Consider the following 12,604-nt stretch of genomic DNA (forward strand, 5'->3'; position numbering starts at 1 on the left):
TCTTATTTCTCTGTCTGTAGTTTTGCCCTTTCCAGAGTGTCACATAGCTGGAATCATACAACCTTTGGAATCATGTGTAGCCTTTTCAGATTGGCTTCTTTCACTTACCAATATACATTTAAGGTTGTTTTTATGGCTTGATAACTCGTTTCTTTTTATTTCTAATATTCCATGATATAAAATAATGTTTATCCCTGAATAATATTCATGGAGGTGGTATGAATGTATCACCGTTTGTTTATGCATTCACCTACTGAACATTTTGGTTGCTTACAGGTTTTGGCAATTACTAGTAAAGCCAGTATAAACATTTTTGTGTGGAGGTAAGTTTTCAGCTCACTTAGGTAGATACTAAAAACTGCAGTTGCTCGATCATATGGTAAGACTAGGGCTTCCCGGGTGACTCAGATGGTAAAGAATCTGCCCACGATGCAAGAGACTCCAGTTTGATCCCTGGGTCGAGAACATCCCCTGGAGAAGGGAATGGCTCCTCACTCGAGTATTCTGCCATGGACAGAGGAGCCTGGTGGGCTACAGTCCATGGGGTTGCAAAGAGGCAAACGTGACTGAGTGTCTGACACTTTCAGTTTCATGGTAAGATTAGTGTGTAGCTTTGTAAGAAAATGCCCAGCTGCCTTAAATGTAGCTATACTCTTTTGCATCCTGCAAGCAATGAATGAAAGTTCCTGTTGCTTCATAGCCTCACTAGCATTTGGTGTTGTCTGTATGTTGGAGTTTAGCCATTTTAATAGGTGTATAGTGGTAGTTCATGATTGTTTTAATTTGCTGTTTTTAAATGGTTTATGATGTTGAGCATCTTTTCATATGTTTGCCACCTGTATATTTAGTTCAGTGAGCTTTTGCCCATTTTTTAATTGGGTTTTTTGTTTTCTTGTTAAGTTTTAAAGGTTACTGATTGATTTTTAAATGTTTGAACAACTGTGTTTTACTTAAATAAATCCTGTTTGCTGTATTGGATTTTCCAGTGTTTGGGTAATATTAATAATGTTGTTATATCTTATCAGGTTTTGGCATTAGTTATACTGACCTCATCAAATGACTTTGGAAGTTTACTCTCTTCCTCCATTTTCTGAAAGAGTTTGTGTAATACTGATGTTAAATCTAAGTTGGTGAACTTGTGGCCATAAAGTGGTTCATAATAATGTCTTCTTGTTATTTTGATGTCTTTAAGATCTGTATGTAGTGACATATGGGTTATTTAGAAGTGTGTGGCTTCATTTCCAAGTATTTCAGGTTTTCCTGGATATCTTACCGTCACTGATTCCTAATTTAGTTCCATTGTGATGAGAGAGCATACTTGGCACTATTTCAGCCCTTTTAAGTTTACTGAGACTTGCTTTATGGCCTCTCACATATTTACCTGGAAGACCATAACTGTACACGCAATGAAAAGAATGTATTCTGTACATTGGGCATAGCGTTGTATAAACATCAGTTAGGTCACAGTGGTTGATAGTGTTGAGATCTCCTGTCTTTACTCTTATTTTGTCTTGGTGTTCTGTTAATTTCTGAGAGAGGAATGTTAAAATCTCTTAATATGATTGTGGGTTTTCTGTTCTTCCCTTTAATTCTGTCAATTTTTGTTTTCTATATTTTGGAGATCTCTTGCTAGGCACATCATTATGATTATTTTAGCTTCCTGATGAACTGACCATTTTATCACTGGAATGTCCCTCTTTCATCTCTGATAATACTTTGCCTTAAAATCAGTTTTTTTCTTGATATTTATATAGCCATTCCAGCATTCTTATGTTTTTTGTTTGCATGGTATATCTTTTTCCGTCCATTTTCTTTTAAGCAGTCTGTATCTTTATATATAAAAATCTCTACTGACAGGATGTAGTTGGGTCTTATACTTAATCCATAATGAAAATCTCCTCCTTTCTAGTGAAGTATTTAGTTTATTAACACTTAAAGTAATTAACCCGATGGTTGAATTTAGGTTTACAATTTAGTTAGTTGTTTTCTGTTTGTCCCTGCTGGGTTTTTTGTTCCTTCTTTATATATATATCTTTTTGTGCCTACTTTCCTGTCTTCTTTTACATTATACGATTTTTATTGAGAATTCCACTCTAACTTATTTATTGGGGTTTTGGGTATTTCTATTTGCTGTTTTTCAGTGGTGGCTCTGTAGATTATAGTATATGTCCTGAACTTTTCAGACTGCTTAAGAGTTGCTGTTGTACCACTTCACATAAAATGTAGAAATCTTGCAAGCATACAGTTCCAGTTACCCATTGCTCTTGTATTATTTTAGTTGTTACATGGTATATACTGTATACAATAACATACATGTGTATATAATATACTGTATACATAATATACTATATACACCAACATGACAGTGTTACGAGGTTGTGTTTGGGTTTTGGTTTTTTACTTCAAAGACATGCAAATTTTATTTCTACTAAATGTTAGCAAATATTTGAAATAAAATGCTAAATTCTTGTGCTGATAAGGCTGTTTGTACATGTGTGGTAAAATACATGTAAGATTGGGAATTCCCTGATGATACTGTGCTTTCACCGCTGAGGACCCAGTTTCAATCTCTGGTTGGGGAACTAAGATCCCGCAAGCTGTGATCAATATAGCACACGCATGTACATGTATATGTATACATGTATGTGTGTATGTGTGTGTATATATATATGTACATATATATGTGACATTAATTTTACCATTGTGCCTATTTTTTCTTTGTGGCACGTGTTTTTGGTGTCTTGTGCAGAAATCATTACTATATCCAACAATGTAAAGATTTTCTCCTATGCTTTAAGAGTTTTGTAGTTTGGGCTCGTAAGTTTAAATCCTTGACCCATTTTGAGTTAATTTTTATGTATGATGTTAGGTAAGGAACCAACCTCATTCATTGGAATGTGGATATTCAGTTTGTAAAATGTTATAATTTTGCATTAAACAAATCTATGTGTCTTTTTTAATTTAAGAAGGTAGAAAAGTTGTTGTTTGTATTTATCCAGATACTTACCATTTCTTTGTGAAGAGGCAAGTATCCAGGCAGTATCATTTTCCTCTGGCTTGAAGAGCTTTTGGCTTTTCTCGTAAGGCATATGCTACAAATTCTCTTAGTATTCTTTTATCAGAAAAAAAAAGTCTTTATTTCATTTCCTTCTTTAAAGTTCTCTTCACTGGGTATAGAAAATTTTCAGTACTTTAAATACAGTCATCTATTGTCTTATGGCCTGTATAGTTTCTGATAAGACATCAATTAGCATTTATTCAGATTGTTGTTCTCTACATGTAGTGGGGCATTTTTCTCTGGCTGCTTTCTAGATTTTTCTCTGTATCTGGTTTTCAGTAGTTTAACTATGATATGTCTAGACATGATTTTCTTTGTATTTCTCCTGCTTGGGCTTCACTGCTCTTAAATCTACAAATTGTCTTTCACCAAATTTGGGGGACTCTCAGGCATTATTACTAAAGTTATTTTTTTCTGCTCCAATCTCTCCTGAGATTCATGTACACATATGTTAGGCCTTTTGCTATTGTCTCCCAAATCAAGGGCTTTGTTTATTTTTTTCCTCTTCACCTTGAGTGATTTCTATTCTGACTTCAAATTTACTCACTTCTTTGTCATGTCCATTTCCTTTTAAGCACATCCAGTGACTTTTTTATTTCAGATATTGGATTGTTGGGTTTGTTTTGTTGGCTTCCTTTTTTTTCCTTCCAGTTCTAGACTTTGCATTTGATTCTTTTCCAGTTTCTGTTTCTCTGCTGAGCTTTCCTATGTTTTCATTTATTTCAGTCATTTTCCTTTATCTCGTTGAATGCCATTATAGTAACTTTGTCGCTAATCTTGCTGTTAATTTTAACATTTGTGTCATTTCTAAAGTGGTCTCCATTTCCTATCTTTTCTCTTAGAAATAGGTCACATGAAATAATGTGTGATATCACTTATGTGTAGAATCTAAACAATACAACAGGACTTCCCTGGGGATCCAGTGGTTAGGACTCCTTGCTCCCACTGCGGGGCCATGGGTTTGACCCCTGGTCAGTGAGCTAAGGCCCACACGAGCCATGTGGCACAGCCCAAAACAAAAAACAAACCAGGGATTAGAACAGAAAAGAAGCAGACTCACAGTTGCAGAGAATAAACAAATTGCTGGGAAGGGGACAATATAGAGGTAGAAGATAGAGTTATGAATTATTAAGTATAAAATAAACTACAATGATATTGTACAGAGGGGAGCATAGCCAGTGTTTGACAGTATAAGTGGGAAATCTTTGAAAGCTGTGAATCACTGTGTTGTGTGTCTGTAACTTAAACATCAACTATACAACAGTTAGAACTGGACATGGAACAACAGACTGGTTCCAAATAGGAAAAGGAGTACATCAAGGCTGTATATTGTCACCCTGCTTATTTAACTTATATGTAGAGTACATCATGAGAAACGCTGGGCTGGAAGAAACACAAGCTGGAATCAAGATTGCCGGGAGAAATATCAATAACCTCAGATATGCAGATGACACCACCCTTACCGCAGAAAGTGAAGAGGAACTCAAAAGCCTCTTGATGAAAGTGAAAGTGGAGAGTGAAAAAGTTGGCTTAAAGCTCAACATTCAGAAAACGAAGATCATGGCATGTGGTCCCATCACTTCATGGGAAATAGATGGGGAAACAGTGTCAGACTTTATTTTTTTGGGCTCCAAAATCACTGCAGATGGTGACTGCAGCCATGAAATTAAAAGACGTGTACTCCTTGGAAGGAAAGTTATGACCATCCTAGATAGCATATTCAAAAGCAGAGACATCACTTTGCCAACAAAGGTTCGTCTAGTCAAGGCTATGGTTTTTCCTGTGGTCATGTATGGATGTGAGAGTTGGACTGTGAAGAAGGCTGAGCACCGAAGAATTGATGCTTTTGAACTGTGGTGTTGGAGAAGACTCTTGAGAGTCCCTTGGACTGCAAGGAGATCCAACCAGTCCATTCTGAAGGAGATCAGCCCTGGGATTTCTTTGGAAGGAATGCTGCTAAAGCTGAAACTCCAGTACTTTGGCCACCTCATGCGAAGAGTTGACTCATTGGAAAAGACTCTGATGCTGGGAGGGATAGAGGGCAGGAGGAGAAGGGGATGACAGAGGATGAGATGGCTGGATGGCATCACTGACTAGATGGATGTGAGTCTGGGTGAACTCCGGGAGTTGGTGATGGACAGCGAGGCCTGGTGTGCTGCAATTCATAGGGTCGCAAAGAGTCAGACATGACTGAGCGACTGAACTGAACTGAATACTTCAGTTAAAAAATACTTTACAAAAAGAGTAGGTCACATTGTCTTGTTTCTTTATACATTGAGTGATTTGAGATTTTATCCTGTAATTGTAAATGTCATGTGGAGTTTGTTTTGTTCCTCCAGAGAAGGTTTTTGCTTTAGTGTATTAGGCATTTCAGTTGGTTGGACTCAAATTGCAGTAGGTCAAACATCCATTTTGTTTGTCTGGTCTTGTTGTTTTACTGTTTTTTACATTTAATCTACACATACATGGTTTAGAAGTCAGGCCAGAAATTTGAATATTGTGTATACACAGAATATGGGGCTTCTTCTTTGTGGCTATAAAGAGATTTGAGATTTCAGATTTACTCACTTCTGTATCATCTCCATTTCCTTTTAAGCACATCCAGTGACTTTCTTATTTCAGATATTGGATTATTGGGTTTGTTCTGTTGTGTTGGCTTCCTTTTTTTTCCTTCCAGTTCTAGACTTTGCATTTGATTCTTTTTCATTTTCTGTTTTTCTGCTGAGATTGCCTATGTTTTCATTTATTTCAGTCATTTTCATTAATCTCACTGATAAAGAAAATATCACTGAACTATTTTGATATTTAAAATTAATTTTTATTGGAGTACAGTTGATTTACAATGTTGTGTTAGTTGTTTGTTTTTCTTTTAAATAGCCAGAACAACACTTGGAATCAAGAATAGTAAATATTTTTTCAATAGGCAATAAATACAGTGAGCAAATTCAGTTATTCCTTTTTTTTAAATTCCTTTTTAAAGTTAAAAATAAAATGGGTCTTTGAAATAATGAGCAGTACCACTGTAATTAAGAAAATGATCTTGAAAATGTTTAAAAGAGGAATTCTCAGGTACTTTTGAGCATTGGCATTTTTATGTCTTTTTAAGGAGACCTTTTCAAATCCTTTGCCTGTTTTTTTTGGAGTATTTTTCACTTAAAGGCCTTTCTGACAAGGATTTGAACCCTTTTCAGTCATTTACATTGAAAATATTTTCTACAGTTTGTCACTTACCTTCCATTATTTATGGGATTCTTCTCAAATGTCAATGATTTAAATTTTTACATAGCCAAATCTTTAATTTTCCCTTTATGAAATTTGTTTTTATGCTTTAAAAGGTCTTCCTAACTTCAAACCAAATGAATATTCATATTTTATTCTCATTATTTTACTTTTTGAAAAATTGTTATTATTTAAAAGCAATTTATTTTTCTGAATGCTGTGAAACAGATCTAACTTAATTTTTTAATTATTTATTTTAAATGGAGGATAATTACTTTACGATATTGTGGTTTTTGCCACACATTGACATGAATCAGCCATGTGTGCACATATGTCCCCCCATCCTTAGCCCCCTCTATAAATAGTTTATAAAGTAGCATCAGTTATTAAATGATTTAGTAAACTTCTAGCTTAACTAAAAGTTAAGCTTCATTATATACTGATATATGGATACGCTATGCTAGAATCTGTTTTTATACATAGATGCAAATGCATACTAGCATCTGTTTTTAGGACTTTTATTATTTTTTGCTAGTCTGTTCTTGAAACATAACCTTGCCATTTTAGTTACTGTAGCTTTGTAATGTGTTCTAATTCTACTGATGTGAGTTTACACACATTCCTTTTATATTTTATTGCTGTATACAATGGGTGGCTTTTCCCATCTACTTATGCTTTATACAAACTTCAGAATAATTTTCAATCCCACTGCACCCCCCCCCCAAAATCCTCAAGGTATTTTTTAATTGAGATATAATTAATATATAACATATTAGTTTTTGGTATACAACATAATGATTAGATATATGAATATATTGTGAAATGATCACAACAATAAGTCTCAGTTCAGTTTAGTTGCTCAGTCATGTGCGACTCTTTGTGACCTCATGGACTGCAGCACGCCAGGCCTCCCTGTCCTTCATCAACTCCCAGAGCTTGCTCAAACTCATGTGCATCGAGTCGGTGATGCCATCCAACCGTCTCATCCTCTGTCATCCCCTTCTCCTCCTGCCTTCAATCTTGCCCAGCATCAGGGTCTTTTCCAATGAGTCAGTTCTTTGATCAGGTGGCCGAAGTATTGGAGCTTCAGCATCAGTCTTTCCAATGAATATTCAGGATTGATTTCCTGTAAAATTGACTGGTTTGATCTCCTAAGTTAATAATAAGTCTAGTTAGTATCCATCACCACACATAGATACAGATTTCCTATTTGTGTGAAGAGAACTTTTTGAGATGTACTCTCTTAGCAACTTTCAAATATGCAATAAAAGAAAAAAAGGACATATCTACAAATTTGTATGTCATCCTTGTGTAGGGGGGCATGCTAATTTTCTCTCTGTGGTTCCAGTTTTACTATATGCACTGCCAGAAAGGAGCACTCCTCATGGTATTTTGATTGGAATTGCATTCACTTTAAAAATATCTTTGAAGAAAATTTGACATTGTTACAAGTTTTCTTATTAAAACAATGTATTCTCTGGACATCAGTACTTTTATGTCTCCCATGTTTTTTATTGATTTTCTTGCTATAATGAATGGGATTTTTTTCAGTACACTGTCTATATAGTACTTGGGGAAAGCTAACTTTTATATTCCGCTATCACATCAAATTTTCTTACTAATTCTCTTCTTAGGTGATCATTTATTCATTAATTTATGTGATTTTTTTCCTTTTTTCATTTACTTTCACTGGGTTATAGTAGAATTACAATATTGTGTTAATTACTGTTATACAGAAAAGTGACTCAGTTATACATCCTTTTTCATATTCTTTTCCGCTGTGGTTCATCATAAGATATTGATATGGTTTATCCCAAGAATATATAGTTCCGTGTGCTATACTATAGTACCTTGTTGTTTATTCATTCTATATAGATGGCAGTTTGCATCTGCTAATCCCAGACTCCCATTTGGACCATCTTTCACCCCTCCTTCCCTTGGCACCCACCAGTCTATGTCCCTGATTCTGTTCTGTTTCATAGATAGGTTCATTTGTGTCCTATTTTAGGTTCCACATTTAAGTGATGTCATATGGTATTTTTCTTTCTCTTTCTGACTTGTTTCATTTTGTATGATAATCTCTAGTTGCATCCATGTTGCTGAAAATGACATTATTTGTTCTTTTTTATAACTGAGTAGTATTCCATTGTATAGATGTACCACATCTTTATATGTGGTGTGTTTTAAATTAATGTTTTCTAAATTTGACTGGTCCTTTTCTTATTGGGATGAACCTTATTTGGGTTGCATTTTAGTGGTGTGCTACATTTGATGTGCTGTTTTTTTACTTAGGGTGTTTATATTCATTTCCATAGTGGACCTGACCTCTCTTTTCTTGTCTTTACTGCTTTTTTTCTTTGCGTATTGGAGTATTCTGGTGTACTGACTCTATACAAAGAAATGGGAAGCAGCTTTTCTTTTTCCGTGACCTGACAAGTATATAGAGTGTGTTACTTATAGAGTCATTCTTGACTGTCTCGCATGCTCTACCTTCAGCCTCTCAGCAGTCTTTTTACTCTGCCTTTGAAATATGTAAGAATCCAGCCATTTAACAATGATTTCTACTAATACCACCCTAATCCAAAATATCCCTTTCTCTTGCTTAGACTGTTAGTGTAGGCATGTTGTGATCTTTTCTCCCCTTCAGCCTAGTCTCAACACAATAGCCAGGGTGATCTTAAGATGTAAGTTGGATTAGCTAATACCACTGCTCCAAGCCCCTCCAGAGGATTCCTATCTCACTCAGAAGAAAATATCAGGCCCTTGCCAAGGCTTACATCCTTTCTGACCTCATCTCCTACCGCTCTCCACTTACTCTTCACTAGCCAAACTGGCCTCCTCATTCTTTAATCATGCCAAACAACTCAGGTCTCTGGGCCTTTGCACTTCTGTTCTGCTGTTACCCAACTGCATAGCTTACTTCCTAAAGTCCTTCAGATTCCTGTTCAAGAGCCAACCTTATCAGAAAGTTCTCTACCAGTAATAAATGGTAAAGAAATGGACAGTCTACCCCAGGCACTCTCTGTCCCTTCACTGAACTCTTATTTTTCTTCTTAACACTTTTCGTCACCTGCCTGACAAGTTGGATTTTGTTTTGTTTTTGCTTTGCCTGTTTATTGTCCTCCACCAGAATGTAAAAACTTTTATTTATTGTATACTCCCCAGTGCTTAGAACAGTGCCTGGAGAATGGATCCTGTTCCATACCATGAATAAATATTTACTGACTGAATAGGTGAATAAACTGAAGGAACTTGCCTATAAAAGGCACATCAGCCTCTAGTAGTTTTGAAAAGAAAGCCTCTGACACCTCCTTTTTTCTGTTTCTTCCCTTAGTATGTGTTTTTTTTTTAAGGCTTTTTTAGTTTCTGAGTCCGTTTTTTAGGCAGAAAAAAATTTTTTAGGTAAGGTTATTAAGCTATAACAAATACATACAATAAATAGTTCAGCAGTTTTAAGTGTTTGATTCAAAGTATGAGTTTTGACAAAAATATGCGGTGGTGTAAACATCACCACAGTGAGGGTATCACTTCTTGTGTCAGTTTTCTTGACTGACCTTATCCCGAAATATCATCCATTTCTCTAAAATCTTCACTTTTTTTTCTGTGTTCTCTGACTTTTTTCTTAAAATGTTAGCTATTTGCATTTCTTCATTTTAAAAAACTAGCTCTTATATTTATTGTCCTCTAATTTATTAACTTTTATCTTTTTTTTCTTTTATTCTTGGTTTTTTCTTCTGTTTGTGTTGAATCTTCTGTGTTTGCTTGTTTCTTACTAGTTTACTTAAAAGCTTTATGACTTTGAATATGTGATTACTAATACTTTGGCTGTACTCTAATCCATTTAGATATATACTCTTCTAATGGTCATTTTTTAAGTAGTCTTTGATTATCATTTTGATTTTTTTCTTTTTGATTCTAAAGTTATTTGGAAGTTTGTTTTTAAAGTTGGGTTTCTTAAACTGTTGTTATTAATTTCTACTTTGGGATTTTTTTTCTTGAATTTAATTTATTGAGGTAAAATTCATATAACATAAAAGTTAACCATTTAAAGTGAACAATTCAGTGGCATTTAGAACATTCAGTGTTGTACAACCAATACTTCTATACTCATAGCATTTTAATTCCAGTTGTTTATCTCTGATTTTTAAAATAAAATACAATAAGTTCTTTTCCTCTACTTATCAAGTGGAAAAATTAAATAGGATATAACTAGCTCTCAGTTTAGTTAGGATTATGTTCAGCTGCAAGATGCAAAAGACCCCCCAATAACAGTAACTTAAATAAGATAGATTTCCCTCTCAAGTGGAGGAAGCCCAGAGGTTTTTGGATTTGACACTCCATGGTGTCATGGACCAAGTTTCTACTTTTTTGATATGCTTTTTACTTGGTTTTCATTTCCAACAACCTCTTTAAGTCTAAGATAGCTATTGGAATGCCAGCCACTTCATCTGCATGCAAGCCTGTGTGAAGTAGAAACAGTTAAAGAAGGAATGCAATTTTTAAAAAAATTTTAATAAGGGTCTTCCCTGGGAGTTCATACACATTACAGTCTACATTCTACTGGCCAGAACTGAGTCACTTGGCCAAACCTAACTGCAGTGTAGACTGGGAAATATTTTTATTCTATTAATAGGTAGACCATGAAAAAAAGTGTTAGTCACTCAGTTGCATCCAACTCTTTGCAACCCCATGGACTGTATACACAGCTAAAAATCAAGGGCTCTGTTACAGAGGAAGAGAAGGAGAACAGATAATGGAAAACAACTGGCAGTTTCTGCCACACACCCCCACGCATAAGTGCAAGACTTCCTGCTTCCTCCTCTCACCACTCCTCCATTTCCTAGTTTGTATAGGTATCATAGGTATCAGTGAGATTTTATTTTATCTGAGAACGTCTTTCTTTTGCCCTTCTACATGAATAGGGCAGTGTGGGGCACAGAAGTATGAGGCCAATCAGATTTGTGTGGGTTCTTTTGTTTTGTTTTTTAATGCTCATAGGATTATTTTTCCTCATTGTCCTTGAAAGTTAAAGACTGAACCAAGGTATGTCTCAATCACAGATGGCAAATGTCTGATAGGTGCGTTTACAGTCTGTGCCAAAGACAGGCATTACTAATTGATCACAGCACTCTTTTCCACTGAATACAAATTTGTATTCATTTTAAAAAATATACAAAGCCCGCTTTTTTTTTGTCATCTCTAATGAAGGTGTTGGTTTCAAATTAAGTTTTTTAGCATGAGCTTTGAATATGGAGAAGGAAATGGCAAGCCACTCCAGTATTCTTGCCTGGAAAATCCCATGGACGGAGGAGCCTGGCAGGCTGTAGTCCATGGGGTCACAAAGAGTCAGACACGACTTAGTGACTTCACTTTCTTTCACTTTTGAATATTCAGGCTCCAAATGTCTCTGTCTCTGTTACTTGGGAAAGTTTACTTCCCCCCCCACCCCACTTTCCTTTCTCATTTTTTAAATTATTGCTCTTTTCCCATCAGTCTTGATCTTTCTGGAATAGCTTTTTAAAGATTTACTCTCCCCTGCCCATTATTTTCATCTCTATATTCTCTTCTGTGTTACAGAAGAGACTCAACCAAATCACGCATATCAGTAATTTGCTTTTCTTTTGCTATATTTAGCTGCTGCTTATAGCTTTACCTTGGAGAAGGCAATGGCAACCCACTCCAGTACTCTTGCCTGGCAAATACCATGGACAGAGGAGCCTGGTGGGCCGCAGTCCATGGGGTCGCTAGGAGTCGGAGACGACTGAGCTCCTTCACTTTCACGCATTGGAGAAGGAAATGGCAACCCACTCCAGTAGTCTTGCCTGGAGGATCCCAGGGACGAGGGAGCCTGGTGGGCTGCCGTCTATGGGGTCGCACAGAGTCGGACACGACTGAAGCGACTTAGCATAACTTACCTATAGTTTTTCCTGATAATTTTCACATATGACTGCCTTCTCTAGATTGAAATGCAGTTTACTCTGGTTTGTGTGTGTGTGTTGTTGTTTTTTACTTGTTTATTGAAGGTTAACCTCCACTAAGTAATATGCACTAGTTTTAAATTCAAGTTCAGTACCTTTTACATATGGTTATATTCATGCTAACTGTGACCCCCATCAAGATACAGAATATTTCTCGAATCCCAGCAGGCTTTGTTATGTCCCCTCTCTTCCCTCTCCCTTAACACAGGTAACAGTTATCCTGACCTTGTTCACTATCTGTTAGTTTTGCCTGTTTTTGACATATGTATAAATAGAATTATATTGTATTCAGTAGATACCCTTTGTTTCTTTTGTTTAACACAGTCTATGAGAGAGTCATTCAGGCAAG

The 12,604-nt window shown here is 35.8% G+C and overlaps 1 protein-coding gene and 1 non-coding gene across 13 annotated transcripts in view; one reads left to right on the top strand and one right to left on the bottom strand.

Annotated features, from left to right (window-relative positions):
- SMG6 (SMG6 nonsense mediated mRNA decay factor) overlaps positions 1-12,604 on the top strand; it is a 201,507-nt gene that overhangs the window by 145,066 nt on the left and 43,837 nt on the right. The window lies entirely within an intron of this gene.
- Positions 7,547-7,656, bottom strand: LOC129651885 (U6 spliceosomal RNA). Its single transcript, XR_008714387.1, has one exon. It is a non-coding gene; the product is annotated as a U6 spliceosomal RNA (small nuclear RNA).

This window comes from Bubalus kerabau, chromosome 4, assembly GCF_029407905.1.
Source record: "Bubalus kerabau isolate K-KA32 ecotype Philippines breed swamp buffalo chromosome 4, PCC_UOA_SB_1v2, whole genome shotgun sequence".
Taxonomy (NCBI): domain Eukaryota; kingdom Metazoa; phylum Chordata; class Mammalia; order Artiodactyla; family Bovidae; genus Bubalus; species Bubalus kerabau.